The sequence below is a fragment of the Rattus norvegicus genome, chromosome 12, assembly GCF_021556685.1.
Source record: "Rattus norvegicus strain SHRSP/BbbUtx chromosome 12, alternate assembly SHRSP_T2T, whole genome shotgun sequence".
Taxonomy (NCBI): Eukaryota; Metazoa; Chordata; class Mammalia; order Rodentia; family Muridae; genus Rattus; species Rattus norvegicus.
Window position 1 is genome coordinate 50,281,173 of NC_141545.1, and position 19,455 is coordinate 50,300,627.

Here is a 19,455-nt window from a genome sequence, read left to right on the forward strand (position 1 = left end):
ATATACTCACACACACAGATACACAGAGATACACAGATACCCAGTCATACACATACTCAGACACAAATTCACACAGGCACTCCCACATACTCACACACAGAGAACACATACACACAACACTCAGTCGTCACAATCTCAGCCGTATTTTGCTCATGAACACAGCCTTGGCTTCAGTTCACGGACTGTGCTTCAGTTCATGACTTAAGCTGTGTCTGTCTCCCGGTAACAGACAGTTGAATCCCTCTCTCCTAGTCAGGGACACAATTGCTGTGATGAAACCCCATGACCAAGAAGCAACTTGGGGAGGAAAGGGTTTTGCTGACTCACAGCTCTTCTACATCATGATCCATCACTGGAGGAAGTCAGAACAGGAACTCAATGCCGGAGCCTGGAGGCAGGAGCTAATGCAGAGACCACGGAGGGCGCTGCTTACTGGCTTGCTCCCCGTGGCTTGCTCAGCCTGTTTTCTTATAGAACCCAGGACCACCAGCCCAGGGATGGCTCCACCCACAGTGGGTGTGGCCCTCCCCATCAATCACTAATTAAGAAAATGCCTTACAGCTGGGTATTATGGGGACAGTTTCTCAATTCGAGGTTCCCTGCTCTCAGATTGTGCCAAGTTGACATGAAACTAGCCAGGACACCGTCTTCTTCCATGCACTCCCCTCGCAGAGGTGGGCTGCATTCAGGTCTCCCAGCCCCAGGCTCAGCTGCTAGGATCAGAGTCTTCTGCACCCGGGGCCAGCCATACACACAGCTGAACCCTGATGGAGAAGCAGCAGCTTACCTTCCTTTGCTGGCATTCCTCTCTGGCTGTCAGCCTTGGTAGGGGCTGCGGGTTTGTAGCAGCTGTAGGAGGTCCTTAAGTGCTAGGTGTAATAGATCAGGAAAAGTCATAATCACCAGATCCAGTAAAGCCGGAGGGGAGCGACTCCCCTTAGAGGAATCATTCTTCCGCATTCCTGGGTAATGAGGTGGCAGTTGGGGCACACGACTGCCCGGTCCTGGGTAAGCCTCCCTGCCTCTGTGACCCCTGTACTGCCTAGATTGCAGCTCATCCAGGTTCATGGTGCAGCCTTGCTCCAGCTGGTTCCTCGGGACAACTGGGTTCCAGCCCACAGTGTGGGACTACAATAGGTGTTTTGAGTTTGTCTGTCTTCCCAAGGACGTCAAACCAACATGAGCCTTTACCCTCACATCCCTCCTAACCGTGCGGCCTCGGATGAACTTCTTACTTTCCTGAGCCTCAGTTTCCTCCTCTGTAAAATGGGATGATGATGGGGGCCCACTGCCCCACACAAAGTGTCTCCCTTGGGAGTTACCCAAGGCCACTAAGCACCTGTAGCTCCAGCTCTGCTTCTCCTGCAGCACCTTGTGATGGCTATGACGGTGCAGTCGTTGCCTGGGGCTCCCAGCCTCCATCCAAGGAGGCTACAGTGACCCGGGGTTGAGATTCCAGGGGTCCCTCCAGTTGTTGTGAGAAGAGTGCTCTGGCTAAGCCTGAGGAGCATCTCTTTGGCCAGGAGCTCTGAGCTTCTGGCACACAAGAAGAGAGCTGGCACGCACTGCGATGTGCTCTTGTCGTTTTTAGCTGCTGGGGAGGCAGGGAGGGCAATCCCTGGAGTTTGCCTGCCAGGCAGTCAACCTAGTGAACCCAGCAAGCCCAGACCAATGAGAAGCCTTGTCTCAAAGAAGAGCATCTTGTGTGGACCAGCTGACACACAGCCTCGCTCCTTTAATGCTAACTTGAATCGAGCTACAATCACCTGAGGGGGTAGTAGCGGCTATGGAGAATGATGTTCAGTTATCCTGTGTCAGACACCACAGGTGCTGTCTACGTTCACCTTTTTTGTGTTTTTTCCTCTTCGTGATCTACTTCCCTTCCTCTCTCACTGATGTCTCCCTGGTGTCAGACCCCCCAACTGATTCCCCCCCACACACTCGATCCCTGCCTAGGGCTCTGCAAACCATGGTCTGAGACACTACCTTAGGGAGTACACATAATGCAACCTTTAAAGGGTAAGGTGGGGATGGAAACCTTCCAGCTTCCTTTCACGTTCCGGGGCCCCGTTGTGTGCTTCCCATTTGGGGCACCCCACTTGGGATGCTACTGAGAGAGGTCAGCAGAACTACGACACAGGCCGAAGTGGGGAAGAGTCAGACCTGAAGGGCTTGAAGGGCTAGAAGCAGGCAGAGCTGTGAGGCACGACAGGGTTAGAGGAATCCGGGAGAAAGCTGGTGGCCACTGTGATTGGAGGAATGTGACCATCATGGTAGACAGGAAGGGACCCGGGATAATGTACCGGGCAAGAGCTGCCCCACCCCCATGTGACTTCTTTCAGCCAGACTAAATCCTACAGTTCCCACATCGTCCTCCAAACAGCCCCACCTGCTGGCGACTGGTTGTATTATACAGGAGTCTGTAGGGGGCGCTTACTGAATTCAATCCCTGATTGGGAAGATGGAGATAGACTTGGGAAGAAGGGATCCCTTCACACAGTTGAGCGCTGAGGTGCTGAGGGAGGGGAGAGGCAGAGATGCCTGGCATCATCTTGTGTGAACCGTGGGTGTTCTGTTCACTGACAGGGGAGCCATGTGGAGATAAATGGACGTTCACCCAGTCCACTGCCCAAGCCACGTCTCCTCCCCTTGCAAGGAGCTCAGAGCTCAGAGACACTGTTCACTGGTGAACTCTGAGGCATAGGCTGCATATCGGGCTCAAGAAGGCTTCAACTCAGCGCCTGTTGTGTTTGCTTGGCAGTTCGTTGGTCACTTAGTATCCACAAAGCTCTTTGCAAGGTATGAAGATGCACCAACAACAATTAAAAAGATCTGGCCCTCTGGGCTCCTCAGTCCTGAGGGAAATACCTATGCCAGAAGGGCACACCTATAATCCCAGCTACTTAGAGACTGAAGAGGAAGAACTGTGAGTTTGAAGCCACATTAAAAAGAGGGAAAGGAAAGGGAATGGGGTTGGGCTCTATCTCCACATCTGAGAAATGGGGACCCTTGGTGCCCCCTCAGAGCTGTCATGTTTCAGGAGGCACAAGAAGGCAAGCTTGGCTCTGTGAAGGACAGCAGCAGTTCTGGGGCAAGATGGTGTCCGTTCTCGTGGAAAATGACCTTGGAATGCCCGGGCGCTACATGGGACTTTCCTCTCTAGATCTTAGTCTTCATTTGAACAATTTCTATTTCCTTCTCCGTTCCTGTCTGCCCTCCTTTACCCAGTAAAGCCAATCACAGACTGGCATGTTGCATTTTAAAAAGAAACAAAGAGGAAGGAAGAAATGAAGTTATAAGGCAAAAAAAATCCTTCAAGTGTTCATTGAAAATTGTGGGCCTGTTTTGGAAGTGAGAAACCAAACTGTGGTTTGCTCCCCCTTGCCTCCAACCAAACGGTGGTTTGCTCCCCTTTGCCTCCAACCGCACAGGGAGGCTTCCGCCATGATTCAAGCTCCCCACTACCACCCCAACCTCCCCTGGAGTGGTTGAGACATTGTTTTTCTCAGGGGAAATGAATCTTGGCCTTCAGCTGAAGCTCACCCCGTTCTGGAAGCCTGTGTTCTGGACACTTGCGGTTCTGAGGTTCTGACTGCGTGAACCGAGTCAGGCCTGCATGCTGGGACGTCTGAATCTATTCATGAGGAAATCAGCAGGACTCGCGGTTAATATTCCGGCTGTGATTAACCCAAAAAAGCCTCAGCCCTCGCTCCAGTTCCTTCCCTGCTCCCCTCCGAGGGCCCGGCTCTGCTGAAATGCATGTGGATTTGATCAGAGGGCCAGATTTATGGAGGCGGCTGAAGCCTGGCTTGCCAGCAATCATAAGTTATATTCCTATTATGGGATGGGCAGTAAAAATTCAGATGTGTATTCTGTTGGATTTTGAGGAACCCTTGGAAAAGATCTGGGCTGCTTGTGAGATCTTTTACAGGAAGATGTCTCCTCCTGGGTGGCTTAGAGGAGCCAAGGCCACTTTTGAGGCCTCGGTGCTGGGATAGGTGAGATCAGTCAGTGTCCCTGAGATAGAATCCTGGTCCTGTCCCCTGGGGGTAATAGGCTGTATGTGACCTAGGCAATACCCCTAGTCACTTGTGCACTGGAAATAATACCCTCCAAGGTGAACTCGTTTATTAGTTGAATAATTTCTCTGACTCCAGTTTTTTACCTGGTGCGCTGCGTCCCTCTCGGAACCTTCTCTGTACTATAGTTTCACTGGCCCTTGGTCAACAGTGGGCTGAGGATATCACATGGGAAGTTTCAACAATAATTTACACACAGTGTACACAATTCTAGTAGAATGAGTAAAAGCTTACGGCTGGAATCATTCCTCTGGAGGCTGGTAAGACTGGTTAAGAGCTCTGGCTGCTCTTCCAGAAGACCCAGGTTCAAAATCCAGCACAGGGAAGGTGGCGCGCAGCTCTCTGTAGCTCCGGTTCCAAGGGATGCAGCGCCCTCTTTTGGTCCCATGAGGTACTGCATGCACAAGGAGACCAGCTATGCATGCAGGCAAGACACCCATTACCCATAAAGTAAAAATAAATAAATCTTAAAATGAAAGCAGATAGCCATCCCTTCGCAGAGTCCACAATGTCTGTGGGACCCGCGTGGTAGCAACTGTGGCAGGTTCTCAGCTAACCACCCCACAGTCACAGTATGGCTGTCAACGACCTGCTCGATTTACCTCATGCCTCAATGTCGCCTCAGGAGACACAGGGAGAGCCCTCTCGATAGTGAAGTCAGATACTCTGAGACACAGAGGGACCACAGTCGCCCCCTTTCTCACAGCATAGCGTGTTAGCTGGTGTCTTGTAATCACTGTGGTGTTGGCTTTTACCTCTTCCCAGAGTGTGAACAGGGCTTCACCATGCTTACAGAGAGACAGCAGGCAATCTCGCCATCAGCCATCCTCTGGTGGTCTTGGAACTCATCTCCCATGGATGAAGGGGGAGTACGTGGCTGACACTATTTCTTCACACTCCTGACGAGCGGCGGCCACCCTTAAGTGACTCCGCGGTGGCTGGGAACTGCTGGCCTGTGTGGAAGTAGATTAAAGCAACCCCAGAGGACTGAGAACCTGAGCCCAGTCTGGCAACGAGGGGGCCAGAGCAATCCCTCTCCCCCGGCTGCTTCAGTAAGCAGGGCAGCAGCTAGTGACTGGCCTTTGTTGGCTGCTCCCTGATGGCGGGCTTTCTCTGCTCCCTGGAAGATAAAAGGCCCTTCAGGTTGCGAGCCATGCAGAAAGGCTAGCGTCTGAAGCATTCAGTGTGGTCTGCGGTTGGTGATTGTGTGTGTGTGTGTGTGTGTGTGTGTGTGGCAGAGTGGGGGCTGTCTCTTTTTATAGTTTCTGAAATTCTCCTGCACGAGTGAAGAGGGAGAGTTATACACCTTGAGCAAATGCTGGGGAGGTGACCACTGTTCAAGGGACCGAAACAGGGCTGTTGCCCCAGAAACTGTGGGTAACACTGAGAGGTTCTGTGGTTGCCTTGACCTCGATAGATTCAAAAAGCCCTCCCTAGGGAGATAGAACCGTCATTTACTTCCTGAGTTCCCAGGGGCAAAGCACAGCCTCACCCAGGTTCACCCTGGAGAGCCTGTTTCTTAGGTCGCTTACAGGTCGAGAGTAGAGGGTCATAGAAAGGACTCTGGGTAACCCTAAAGCACTGGGAGGTCTTCGTCCAGCATGGAGGACCCTGACCCCGCCCCCACCGCCGCTCCTTGTCCTCTGCCCCCACCCCCGCTCCCTGTTCCCCGCCCCCAGCCCCCGGCCCCCGACCCCCGCCCCCCCTACCCATACCACCTGCATGGAGCTCCTTCCTGTTAGCTTTCTTACCTGTGTCCTCTAGCACCTCCCTGAGACCCCGAGCACAATCGGGGTCAAGCTCCACATTCTGTCTAAGGTTCCATGACCTGCCCCACCCCTCCTTCTGTGGGGAGATGTCAACAGTCCAAGGGCCCCACTGTGATACTCTTAGGAAGGGTGGCAGCTGCTCAGAGGAATAGGTGCGGACCAGGCAAAGCCAGATGGGTGTAGCCGCGTGCTCATGTGTGATTCTCTGGAGCAAGGGCTGTGCTGCTCTTCAGATGTCTGAGGAGTTAGTCTGATGACGTCAACCATTTGAAAGCGTTAGAGTGTTCCAGAATAAAGGAAGAGGGAATGGGGTGTACGGGTTAGAGTAGGCGGTTGGAGGTGAGGGTGGGCTCAGGGGCCTGAAGTCTGTGATGAGCTACTTAAGAGACTCTCACAGACCAAGACAGCTTCACACGGTGGGGGCGTGAGCGTGTGGGTGAGCATGAGGTACTTGAGACTCATCCTCCCGTGTTTACACCGTTCTTTTGTGTTCTTTTGATCTCTGTGCTAGGCATCCCACGGACCCTCCTCACCAGCACTCGGCTTCCGGCACTGCGCTATTCTCTGGAAAGATAACTACCCATAGTCCTCTGGTGCGTCCTGAACACTCAGTTGGAGGAAGATTCTGCCTGAGGAGGCAGTGCGAAGAGCCTGGGGTCTGATGCCCCAGTGGGCGCGCCACGAAGCTTCACCCCATCACAAGCTCAGAACATCTTGAGCAAGTTGCCTCAGTTTCCCATCTGGAGGGTGGGTAAGTGTTCCTCTGTTTCATAGAGGTTCTGCGTGAATTTTACCTGCTCTGTGCTGTTCCCAGCGCCCACCATTGCCTCAGATGATTCAACTGTTTGAAAAATCTTTTAGGTCAGCAGCCTGAAGCTTAAGTCGCAATGACCGTCAGCCAGTGAAGGTTTGCCAGGAGCCTCCTGACTGCTTCCCACACGGGCTTGGTAGGATGAGTCTTCCGTTCGTGGGGCTCATGGGGAAGGGAGGCTTTGCTTGTGAGGAAGTTCTGTGGGTGCTGGGAAGGGGTGTGTGTGCGTCATGACTAGAAACTGGATAAGATTTTCATTCTTTTCTTTTTTTGAAAGAAATGGATGCTAAGGACGACAGACACCATGCTCAGCCCCAAATGGGACATCTGCATCACCCAGGAGTCACTGAACAAGAGAAGGTGAGAGAAGAAAGGAGTTAGAAGGCAGGGAGTACTGTGACTCTGCTTCAGTAGCCGGGAACCCACAGCCGCTGTTAGGACCTGAACAGACCGGGCTGGGTGAGATTCTAGATGAAGCAGATGAGCTCCAGGCCCCAACCATGCTGAGGAGCTGTTGGGAGTGGATAGTTGTGGGCAATGTTACTCTTTCCTGAGGGTGTGGTCACTGGTAGGCTCCCCGTGCTCCCCATGCTCCCCGTGCTCCTGTGGATGCCCTACACTCATATACATGGAGGCAGCAGGAACTGGACCTAGTGGGTTATTTAAAAAAACAACATGGAGTTGGGAGTGGGCTGTGTTGAGAGGGCCGTGAGGAGGGGTGGAGGGAGGAACGGAGGTAGTTGGTATGTTCACTGTCCATTGCACATGCGTGTGAAATACTCAAGGGTCGAGGAAATTTTAACACAGAGGACCGGGCTAAGAAAGGATCACAGGGGGAGCGTATATGAGGAACACTAGGCCAACAAAAATCGTGGTGAGCTACAGGGGGTCAGACAAAGTGAAGTCCTATGCTGCCCTGGGCTTGGAGCCCCATGGTGGCCACTTGCATGTTCTTTCTTCTACCCTGGACCTTCTGTTCTGTTCTCCCCACAGTGGGGATTCTGTTCATGGCTCCCTTCTGCCATTGGCACAAAGTCCCAGCTCTCTGTCTTGTTCTAAAGTGCCCTGCTGACCCCTGCTGACCCCTGCTGACTCCTGTTGACCCCTGTTGAGCCCGCTGACTCTTCTAGCTTCCTGGTGCCCAAGATGGAGAGGCTGAGGCTCCACACGTGTACTCAGCTTCCTCCTCAGCTGTATTCTGTCTCTACGTGTGGGCCACCATTTTTCTCACCCTGTCCTGTCCTGAGCCCTGTCCTGTCCCATCTCCCAGTGACTCTGCAGCCTGGCTTCCTCACTTAGGTGCCCTTCTGAGACCCACCCTGGCTCTCTGCCGTGCTGTGTTTGTCCTGGTAAATGGATGGGTGAATGAATGAATGAATGAGTGAGTGAATGAAAATATGAAGCCAACACATGCCAACCAATTCTGAGTGTGCTAGCCATAGGGTCCTCTCCTGTGCCCTGAGGCTCTGGGGAGTGACACCTCCCTCTCCTCTCCCCATGTTGTTTCCTCAGCAAAGCACCCAGGCCTGTTCATTTTTCTCCCACAGAGGCTCTGCCCCATGATGTTTCAAAGAGCACAGCTGGCCAGGGGCCCAGCTTCTGCACACTTTAAAATCCCCGGGGGAACATTTCACATCCAGACCACAACACCACTCTGATGGCTGCCTGTGCTTGGGCAAAAAACCCTCTGCCTTTCTTCCTTTGATTTTCCCATCAGGAAAATGGGGCCAATACTTGCACCCAAGGAGACAGCGCCAGACTTGGAGTATTTGCAGGCCTGCAGCTCACTGTGTGGCCCAGGCTGGCCTCAGACTCCTGCCTCTGTCTTCCCAGTGCTGAAATTACAGGCATAAGTTGACACATCTGGAAAGGACGATTTTTTTTAAAGTCCTGCTCTCCTCTGGCTATTGTCTTGGACTGTGAGGACTGGGCACTGCAGAGGCCTCACATGGCTCTGGGCTATTTGACCGCTGTGTGAATTACCTCATGAGACCATCACAGCAGCCCTGGATGGGTGCTCCATCTTTCCTTCAGTAGAAGGAGGCGGCGCCCAGTGGGTAAGTGACAGACCCAAGGTCACTCAGCCAAGTAGTGAAGCAGGAACGGACCTCAGCACCCACGACTCTACTGGGCCCCGCAGCCCTGTGTGCTCCCGCAGCAGGCCTCAGCTCCCTCCACTGTGGTAACCCAAGTGCTGCCAAACATGGCTTCCTCTCACCATCTGGGCTACCGTCTCTCTGTTCTCTGCCCGTTTTACAGATGAGAGGCCCAAGCGTCGAGGAACTCAGGCCAATCCCCAGTGTAGAAAGCTGCACAGTCACGTCCAAATGCCACTCCACCTGACTGGGAACCTGTTTCCTTCCCACCATACCTGTCAAACAAGTGGACTCACTCGGAGCTACAGTGCTGAGAGCAGGTGGGGCCCCCTCAAGGGAGCTTCTGCTGGCTCTGGCCACAGCCCACTGGATGGACAGATGGGTGAATGGGCAGACAGATGGACATACGGATGGAGGCCAGCTGCTTCACTCTGCTCTAATCACCAGGCCCCTCGGCGGGCTCGGTAAATGCCCCGCTGCTGCTGAGCTGAAGGCTTTCAGGGCCTGCCTGTCACCGTGTTTTACAGCCCTCTTGTTGAAGAGCGGAATCTGTATTGATTTCAGAACAACTCAAGCTGTAAATTACTGGCCGCGATCGGCTTGGTAACCCTGAGATGAGAATCTATTGACTGGACCGGGGGCTTAAATCTAATTATCGTCCCAGGAAAACCATTGGCAGAGCTGCTCAATGCCTGTGCGGAAGAGAACAGTTAAACAGCCCAGGGCTACGTGGGGGGTGGGGGTGGGGCAGAGATCTAGAACGATCCGGGGTCTCTGCGGAGCCTAAGAAACTGCCTTGGCCACCAATCGATTGACCTTGAGTCACTTCTGTAATTACCAACGGCGATGTTACTACGATAGCGTGGTGCCCCATGGCTCTGGGGCCTGGGCACCTCATGCAGCCTGTTGTTCAGCTTCCTCAAACCAGTTTCTTCATCTCTACATAGAGGGAGCCTTGGTGCATTTCTACCTGTACCTCAGGAAGGAGAGAAAACCGCCAGCCATGGGAGCGGCTTCGCCCAAGGGCACACAGCTACCTCGGAATGCAGACCTTAAACCGGTCCCTCACTGCTGGGTGGCTCAATGGTTAGGGGTGCCTGCCTGCGTGCGGTTACCGGCACCCTGTGCGGTGGCTCACAGTCACCTGGACGTGAGGCGGCGTGCTGGCCTTGACAAGAACGTCATCCATGGGCTTCTATATCTGAACGCTGGGTAGCTCGGACTGGAGCTGTTTGAAAGGGTTAGAAGGGTTCGGGGGTGTTGCTGGTTGGAGGGAGTCTGTCACTGGGGTTGGGCTTTGAGGTTTTGAAGGGTGAATGCCAATCACAGGGTGTCTCTCTCTGACTACAGGTCAGGACGTAGCTCCCAGCCACTGCTCCGTTGCACCATGGGCCCTGACATGATAGTAGCAGACTAAGCGTCTGAAACTGTAACACACACATGTACACACACAGAGACACACACACACCACACACACAGACATACAGACACACAGACACACTCACGGGTTAAATGGTTTACTTGATAAGAGTTGCCGTGGTCATGGCTTCCCCTCCAGGCAGTAGAACACTGGCTAAGACATCTGTTGTGTGAATGGCTGAACTTCACCCCAGAACTTGCACTGGAAGCCCCGGGCTGCCAGGCGTGTGTGCCTCTGTCAGGGCCCCGAAGAGAGGAACGACACCTGGGGAGACGGGGGCTTTTGCCTTCTGGGGCCGATGAGGCAGTTTCCCCTCCTGTCTCAAGTGCCTCTCACCCCTCGGCAACACGGAATCTAACGGTGGCCACCATGGCTGCGTGGCGTCAGGTGCTCAATGCTCAACTTCCATTTCACAGAGACTGAAGAGATGGTGGATACGGTTTTTCTTGGCGGCATGGCCGTCTTCCTTCACACAGTGCCCAAGTGTACGCCCTCACGGGTGTTTAAGTGGGGAGCAGGGGTTTCCAGCAGTCGATCTGATCCTTCCAGCCTGCCTGCCTGCCTGGCACCACTGACCCTGACTGGGCAGTCTCTGCCCATCCTGGAAGCTGCAAAAGACGTCTCCTTCATCTTCTTCTGCGAGCGGGTTGTTCCGTGCTTGCCTCCACCATGAGTCTGGGAGCTTTAGGGCTCTGAGGATGAAATGGTCTCCGAGCCATTTGCCGAACCGCGCAGCCCGATTTGTTTTTGCCTCCTTCCCTTTAGTCGCAAGAGTAAGGCAGGTCGCCAGGCGTCACAATTTTCTCTGCCCATTGGCTGTCCCTTGGTCCATCTCCCCGGGTTGCTTGGGTGAGCGGAAGCTGAGGCGGGACCGTATTCTGCCGGTTTGTATCAGCTCCGCTACTGTGGTAGCTCTTTGGTCGCTGTGCATTTGGTCACTGAGGTAGGCATAACTTGTGAGGCTGCCGCTTTAGTTCATCAGGCTGTGTCATGACACAAAGGCCCAGCCCAGGGGTTGCCTCCTGACCAGAACGCACCGTCTTGTGCAGGCTCCGCAGGGTCGTGGGAAGTGGAGGGTACACGGGCTTTGAAATGAATGGCAGTGGAGGTTTTGGTTTTGGCCCTGTGCTGGGGTGCGGGATGCAAGTTCTGGTCCCATCCACAGCAAGTCACCGTGGCTGATCTTCCTTTGCTGGGCCACCTAAGCATACGGTGTGTGTGATTATCGATGCCCCGAACCCTGAGAGTTGTAATGGTCTCACATCTTGCTGAAGGCAGGGATCCATGAAGAGGAAAAGTTAAGATTCAAACAGAGCCAAAGATTAAGCTTTTGGGAAATCTAGGTAATGGAGAGAGATGAATCTTACTTGCACTGTGCACAATGCCTCAGAGTTCTGACTGACTTGACAAGAAATGAGGGTGCTAGGAAACTCGACAGATTTGTACCCCTGATGGGGCATGGACTTGGGTTCAATCACACACGCGCGCGCACACACACACACACACACACACACACACACAAACACACACGCATGCACGCAACCACGAGTGTGCACGCTACATGTGAAGTTGCAGTGCAGTTACCAGATAGCTTGCCTGAAGGAATCTTCACAAAGGCCTGCCCAAGTTTGGAACAATCAGCAGTCCCCCGTAGCAGCACTGCCATCTCCTGCTGGGGCGTGACCACCAGCTACCACTTAGCAGAGCTTGCTGTGTGACCTACAGGCCACATTGGCCTTGCGGTCACCATGGTGAAATAAACAGACGGTACCTCCCTGTCCACGGTGATGGTGGGAAGTGAGTGTCCCTGTAGAAGAGGGGAGACCTCGGGTGAGATCCCAGCTATCCACTCCCCACTGTCCCCAGCTACGTGTGGTCCTGGGGTTTGAGAGAGTCTAGGGAGCAGACATTGAAGGATGGGACTCCGTTTGTCTGCGAGCTTGCTGCTCAAGTTGGGGTGGGACACTTAGGTGATGGACCTCACCCAGGTCCACCAAGCCGGCTTCTGGTGGCATCACTGGATGGCTGGTGTCTGATCTGGGCATGCCACCAAGTTTTAACGTGTATAGTTGCAGAGCGGTGGCCAGTTTTCCCTTCTTCCTGGTTAAGGAAGAGCACGCATGTATCCTGCGTGGGGCAGGCAAAGTGGCCTGGGTGTTTGCAGTCTTTTTGTGAAGGAGTTGCAAGGGGGAGCAGACTGTGCACGAATCCCAACACCGGTTGCCACCGGTTAACAAGATGGAATCTCCTACAGTTTGGAATGTTGTTTCTCTGGCCCCCTAAATCCCCTGTGGCCATGATCCCTTCTCTAATTCCCGGTACTCGCTTTCAAACCGAACACTATGATTTCAGTTCGTGTATATCTCCCAGTGTAGTCGACAAGGCTGTGGCACTTCTGAAGCCCAGCTGCCCACACCCCAGGAGTGCGTCACCATACCTGGCTAAACGCTTTGCTACCGACAACAAAAACATTCCCGCCAACATGGCTACCTACACGTGTGCTAGCAAGGTCGGCGATGGTCACACTAAGGTGGCTGGAATACAGGCATTGTGAGGACTGCCGCCAACCTGCTTGGGTCCCGTGGTCTCAGGGGGGACAGCTTTATAGGACAATTCTACCTCACGTTCTCGGAGCGTGCTCAGCATGGACTAGCAGCTCAGTAAACAACCACATAGCTAGGCCACAGGATAACTGGGCATCACAGGCATTTGGAGTCCCATAAAACCTTACGACTGATCACCCTGTGTACGTGTGGGTCATAACTTCCCACTTTTTTCAAAATAAGCATCTGTGTAAGTGTATGTGGGTGTGGGTGTGTGTGCGCACACATGTGTGCGAGCATGCATGTGAGCATGCATGTGTGTGTCCACACTCGAGTGCACACATGCTTGTGAGTGCGTGAGAGCACGTGTGTGCACACGAATGTGTGATGTTGCATGAGTCCAGGCATGCATATGCCACACAGCACATGTGGAGGTCAGAGGACGATCTTGGGTGTAAGTCGGTGCTGCTCTCTCTTTGGAGGCCCCAGTGTCTCTTTTGCCACCTTGTATGCCAGGCTAGCTGGCTATCCAAGAAGTCTGAGAGCTGGGATTGCACACGCTCAGGAGTGCACACACTGGCTTTGGGGAGCGGGGTTCCTGCAGGGTTGAGCAGGGAACCTCACACTTGTTGAACAAGAGAGGACTTTTACCCAAGTAGTGTTAATGTTACCCAAGTAGTGTTTGTGTTTACACACCCGGTGGAAAGTTAATCCCTGGGGCCTATGGGAGCTGTCAGAGCCAGTTAGTGGAATAGCCTTGAGCATCCTGAGAGCTGGCCTCGGAGTTACTGTGCCACCTCGACGTGAGAACCCATAGAACAGGCTCCTTCTTGGACAGGGGGTGGGAGTGGGCTTACCAGAACCCGCCCATTCTTTCCACCTTGAGTTTCTAGGAACCAGGAAGCACAGTGTCATGACCGGGTACAGGGTGACATCTAGTGGTCAGAAGGGGAAGTGGATGTCCTTTTTAAGGCTTGGATGCTGGTGTGAAGCCATGGAGAGGGGCCATGGAGGCAGCTCTGGCTCAGCAGGTAAAGCGCCTGCTGTGTGAGTGCAGAGAGCTGAGTCTGGCTCTCCAGAGTCCGTGGAATAGCTGGGTGTGGCAGCGCGTATGTGTAACTAGCTCTAAACACGTGTGCATGGAAGCGATACTGCGTGGACTCAGCAGGTGTGTGCATGAATGTGTGTCAATTAAAAAAAAAAGAGGCCATGAATTCGAGGCGTGGAGGGAACATGAGGAAGGGGGAGAGGTGGAAATGATGTAAATACACGAAATTCTCAAACATTTTTATTAAAAAACCTTTTGGGGAAACCAGACATGCACTAGACATTAAATAAACTGGGTGAGACTGTGTCTAGAACATTGGATAAGGAATGTTTCAGGACTAAGATTTCCACTCTTGTATTTTCCACTCCCTTTGTATTCTGACCTCCATGGGTGTCTCAGAGCCAGTGCTTTTCCAAAGTGACTTTTGGATCTTCGAGGTCACCTTCTGGGTCTCTGCATCTTTTCTTTCATCTTAAAGGAGAGGGAAGCACACCTTAGCGGGGAGTTCTTGACAGCCATTGCGAGAAGCCATATGCCACACAGATATTTGGAAAGATGGCTAAGCTCACGGGTCCACATCTTCAGCTTCTGTGGTCCCAGAGAAGGCAGCAGAGCACGTGGGTGACAGACAAGAAGCCGCAAAGGACAAACGGCGACCTGGAATCATCCACCCACACAGGATGGATGTATGACGGCCACAGCATAAGACTGGTGGGCTGCAGCACAGATGGTTCCACCCCGAGGGCCTCTGCAGCTGGGTTCCAATTTTGTGTGTGCGCGTGTGCACTCGAGCGAGAGCATTAGGTTTTTCTATTTGAATATATATTTCACGCAAATACATTTGCTCTCTCATACATAGTTAATATAGTCGCTTACCACCAACTGCTAGCAGAACCTTTTTGTAGCGTAAACACATCTGAGGACAACTTTTCAACTCTTCGAACAGGTAGAACTTCATGGATCGCACGGTTGTCCCCTTAGTCACCTGCCTTCACGCCCTTGACTCAGTCCCCACGCCGGGTCTCTACTGGACATAACTACCAGGTAGGCACTTGTCACTTGTCTCATGTCACTGTTGCTCTAGGGACTTTGGTGACTAGAGTCAGCCTGTTCCTCCCTCTGGAAGGCATCATTGTGGCAATATGACCCAAGGTCATGGCCACTTGGATGTCGACCCTTCACACCTCCAGGCCAGCATGCTGGTTTCGAGTCCACACTCCCTGTGCCCCTCCCTGAGCCTCATCTGTGTGCTGCTCTGATTCTGTTCCGGAAAGCTCTGCTGCTGCTCTCTCCTCTCTCCCATTATCACCGTGGAAGAATGGCTTATTCCTTTACCCTGGAGCCCAGGATTTCCCGTTGCTGCAGTGGACATCTTTGTCAGGGTCCGTTTTATCATTCGTGATAGCCTAGTATACATTAAAAAAAAGATCTTTTCCCCAAGTTGTTTTTTAAAGATTTTATTTATATGAGTACACTGTTGCTGTCTTCAGACACCAGAAGAGGGCATTGGATCCCTACAGATGGTTGTGAGCCACCATGTGGTTTCTGGGAATTGAACTCAGGGCCTCTGGAAGAGCAATCAGTGCTCTTAACCACTGAGCCATTTCTCCAGCCCCCAAGTTTTTATTACACTTATTTGATATGTGTTTCATCCTTACAACCTCAGGTTTTCAGCTGCCTCTCATTTAATTTAGTCTCAAGATCCTTTGGTCTTTGAAAGTATTGGTAATAGTTTGATTTTAAGACTTATTTCCACCTTACCTAGAGACGCTCCTTGTGCAGATTGATCTGGTTTGAGCTTTTGGGCCATACTCATGTTTGCATCTTGTTTTAACTTCTTCGGGCTCCCAGACACTTGTGAACACTGCCATGTCTTCCTGGGCATACAGTTGCAGTAGCAAATGGGTTTTAGGCATAGACAGTGGCTTACCTTGATGGCCACAGTGCCTCAGACTCATCCCTAAACCCTTACCCACATCACAGAAAAGCCCTCTGAGGAAAAGGTGGAGTAAGAGGCCACTATATTGGCTGATTTTCAAAATTCATGTCTGTATATTGCAGTGTGTGGGGGGGACCACATTAGCCCCAAATGCTGAGGTTCCACTCCTTGCTATTGGCAGGGGCCCCTTCATTTCCACAGTGTCTGTGAGCCCGGAGCATGTCATGCCAGATGAACTGATGAGGTGCAGGGGTGCCGGGCTCACTCGTCTGCGCAGACGTGATCACATTTGGGATCTAAAGCCACTACGTTCCTTGTGATAGAGAACAGAACGGTCTTGGCCAGGGCCTACGATCTTAAGAAACAGGGAGAGGTCGGTTCAGGGTTCAAAGTTCCCTTGGCACAGGAGACACAAGTGCCAGGGATCTGGGATTGGCTGAGAACAAGATTTTAATGATAGGGGAGGGCTTGGAAAGCTAAATTAGAATAATCCTAACAGAGGAATCATCGCCAAAGCTAGCTTCCACAGGACTGGAAGGTACTGTGTTGACTAGCGAAAGGAAAATGTCATCAAGTCTCAGCCAACCATAAACCCCATGAACTACAGCAGTGAGCCAAGAGGCAAGAGATGGCCATTAAGTTCATTGGTTACACAGACGTCAGTGGGCAACCATTCTGATTGGATTTAAGGCCTGGGCCACAGGAAGAAACACATACCTGGTACTGTAAATGTGGCCCCAGGGGTGAAGATACCACTATTATTCTGATATACAGAAGCAGCCTATGTAGGTTTTTATCTCTGTACCCACAGGATGGGTCACTCAAGACATCATCAGAGGAGCCTCTTTGTATGGCCAACTGGTGCAGAAGATTTCATCAGGAGACAGTGGAGCCGGGGGAGCGGAGCTGAGCAGATAGGCTACAACAGTTGGTATATAGTTTGGAGCTGCTGGTATTGGGAAAACTGGGTGAAGGGACTATAAAAGCACACTGTTGGGGAATGGCTGGAAGAAACGTCTGAAGAAGGGTTTGGCTGGAAACCAAACCCGGATCACTGGCAAGGAGTCAAGAGAACTGGTTACTATTCTAACATAGGCAGGAAAAGGAGAGATGGATACTTTGTTTCAAAAAGCCCAAAGCCTTTGCTGAAGGCTGGGATTGGGACACGCCCCAAGTGGTTTTCAGCAGCATTTTTCCCCTCCTTTTCCTCATTCTGGGCTATTTTGTTTATAAAAAGGCTGAAAGAGTGGCTGACAACTGGAAAAAACAGGTGAAAATGGAGAAGGTTGGGAATCAAATCTGGAAGGAAATGGAAGGAAAGTAAGAGGGTCGGTTCCTCTCCTTTCTGAAAAAGCAACAACCATTGGTTGTGCAGCTAGAGAAACCGAAAGTAGAGGTAGACAAACTTGGAGAACAAACAGGTTAATTCCCAGGGATGGAACCAGAGAGATGGAGTCCCCACCTCCCCACCCCCACCCCACCCCACCCCCAGGTGAAAGAGGGCAAGGAACTGTGTCAGAGGGCAGCCTAGTCGAAGAAATGGAAAAGCAAGAGTATGGTCAGGTGAGACAGCCTTTTTCAGGAGACAGGGTTAAATCCACAGCACGCCTGGAGGACAGGCAGCCCCAGGGTCACGAAAATCACCTACAGCATTCCCTGCAGTTGCACCTCGCATGCCTGCCGACGGGGATGATCCACACGGCTATGACAAGATAGGGCAGCATCCTGTAGAAATGGCGGACCCAAGGTGCTTTAAAGAGGCAATGATGTCTCACTTGCCCAGTGTGAAACAAACTCTAAATAAGGAGGCTTCTCAAAATAGAATTATTCCCCAATGCTGGGGGTGGGGGTGGATTGGAAACAGCTGTACTAAGAGGCCAATCCTCAATGACAATTGTCATGTTGGAGAGAAGCAGCCAGCAATTTGTAAGAGCACAAAAGAGAGAGGGCAAGCAATAAAACGAGGGGTCAGTTGATAGCTGAAGGTCGGTAGGCTGTCGTGTAAGAAGGGGGTTCCGTTTGAAGAGGCAATCATAGAACAACAACATCGTTCAGCACCTTTAAGGAGACTTGAGGAGAAGTCCGCACCATCTACAAAAATTATACAAGGCTCGGTAAGTTTTCACTGACTTTTTTTTTTTTTTTTTTTTTTTTTTTACAAAAATTAGGCTCAGCTGCAAACAAAGCCACATCAGACCCTGATCTGAGACTAGTGCCTCGGTATTTGAAAATGCAAATATGGAATGGGAAAAAAGTTACTAGTCTATTAAGGGGGGAAGGTAGCCCCTATGGAAGAGTGGATCGGGGAGACGACAGATAGGGGTTCTAGCACACACTATGCTGTTGATAACTGGGCAAACCATAACTAAAGGCTCTAGACATCAAAATGCAGAGTGCTTTAGCCGCAGGGTATATATGGCAGCGTGCAACAAAATTGTGTACAAGGACAACATTTTCTCTAAATCGGAATCATAAAGAAGGCCAAGGCTCCCGTGGGTGAGCCGGCAACGTGGCAGGGGTTACCATTGGACCAATGAGTGTAGGTCCAAGAGAGATCCAAGGCAATCTCTTGCCATTTGGGAAACAAGATGGGGGCCTAGCTTGAGGCCCCACAGCCAAAGTACAAGCCGTTTGCCCCGTGTCAGCCAGAAAATAACAAGCAAGCAGAAAAGGCTCAACTAAGAAGCGTCGCACATCTACTAGGCAGTCCTGCTCTCAACTTGGCCACAGAGAAACGTCTTACACTATCTCCTGAAATGCAGCTTTGTAGAATAACTGTTGGAGTTTATGTGGGGATGACCTTGGGGAGGAGAAGTTCGACTTCCCAAGGATCCATTGTTAAGCCAGGAATAATGGAAGAAGATCTGAAGGGGGGGATGAAAATAATGGCTTACTTAAAAAAAAACCAAAAAAAAAAAAAACCAAAACAAACAAACAAACAACCAAAACACTGCATTTGAACACAGGTGATGGGATCTCTCAGCTCTTACCATTCATTTTCCTCCATCAAAGGCTGAGCTGAGCTGCCTCCATAGAACCATCAGGAAGGTATGTGGAAGTCCTGGAAAACGTGCATTCCAGCAAACAGTTGTTAATGATCAGAGGCCAAAATTAAAGTTGCCAGTGAATGACATTGAAATAGAGTTTGGCGGATGCAGGAGCTGTCGTGACTATCACTCCACAAACACCTCAGTATTCAGAGCAGGTGCTTCAGAAGGTTTATACCCAGTTTCTAGGAGTTGGAAATCTCAGATAAAATGGGATGCGTGGTGGGTTCCACATTGATAACTGTATTTCAGGGTCAGCGTGGGACCAGAAGGTCAACTGGGAAAGTTATAGGACCTTCTGGCCTGAAATAGCCATACATTTATGGAAACGGGATTGATTTAAAAAGTAAAGGCCCTTTGAGGCTGAGAAAGAAGGGATTGGGCCAGCAGAAGAGAAGAGAAAGCATCTGGGGCAAAAGATGTTGTTAGGAGAGAGTGGAGCTGGGAGAATCACAGCTGAGGAGGGTGCAATGGTTGGTATAGCCTTGGAGCTGCTGTTAGTGGGAAAATGGGGAGAAGGGACCATTTAAGCAGACTGTTGGGAAACCGAGGGAGGAACACCTGGGAGAAAGCTCTGGAGAAGGGCCTGGGCTGCAAACCGGGAGGAGGGCAGACAACGAGGTAAGAGAACCGGTTGCCGTTCGCACACAGCTAGGCCTTTTGCCATGCATGGTGACTAACGTTATTGATCAGAGCAGCAGCC

The 19,455-nt window shown here is 51.7% G+C and overlaps 2 long non-coding RNA genes across 6 annotated transcripts; one reads left to right on the forward strand and one right to left on the reverse strand.

Moving 5' to 3' along the window:
- Window positions 1-3,305: 3,305 nt before the first annotated feature.
- Window positions 3,306-6,071, reverse strand: LOC108352468 (uncharacterized). 2 transcript variants are annotated; one of them, XR_015634390.1, is made up of 5 exons: window positions 5,831-6,071; window positions 4,682-5,032; window positions 4,314-4,473; window positions 4,166-4,234; window positions 3,309-3,634 (listed from the first exon to the last, which is right to left on the reverse strand). It is a non-coding gene; the product is annotated as an uncharacterized LOC108352468 (long non-coding RNA). The 2 variants fall into 2 exon arrangements; XR_015634389.1 differs by lacking the exon at window positions 5,831-6,071 and having other exon boundaries at window positions 3,306-3,634; window positions 4,682-5,199.
- Window positions 5,911-15,206, forward strand: LOC102551333 (uncharacterized). 4 transcript variants are annotated; one of them, XR_015634385.1, is made up of 6 exons: window positions 5,911-6,000; window positions 6,360-6,599; window positions 6,710-6,795; window positions 6,937-7,019; window positions 14,713-14,810; window positions 14,957-15,206. It is a non-coding gene; the product is annotated as an uncharacterized LOC102551333 (long non-coding RNA). The 4 variants fall into 4 exon arrangements; XR_015634386.1 differs by lacking the exons at window positions 14,713-14,810; window positions 14,957-15,206 and adding an exon at window positions 8,377-8,873; XR_015634387.1 differs by lacking the exons at window positions 5,911-6,000; window positions 14,713-14,810; window positions 14,957-15,206 and adding exons at window positions 6,152-6,264; window positions 8,377-8,869.
- The last annotated feature ends 4,249 nt before the right edge of the window (window positions 15,207-19,455 follow it).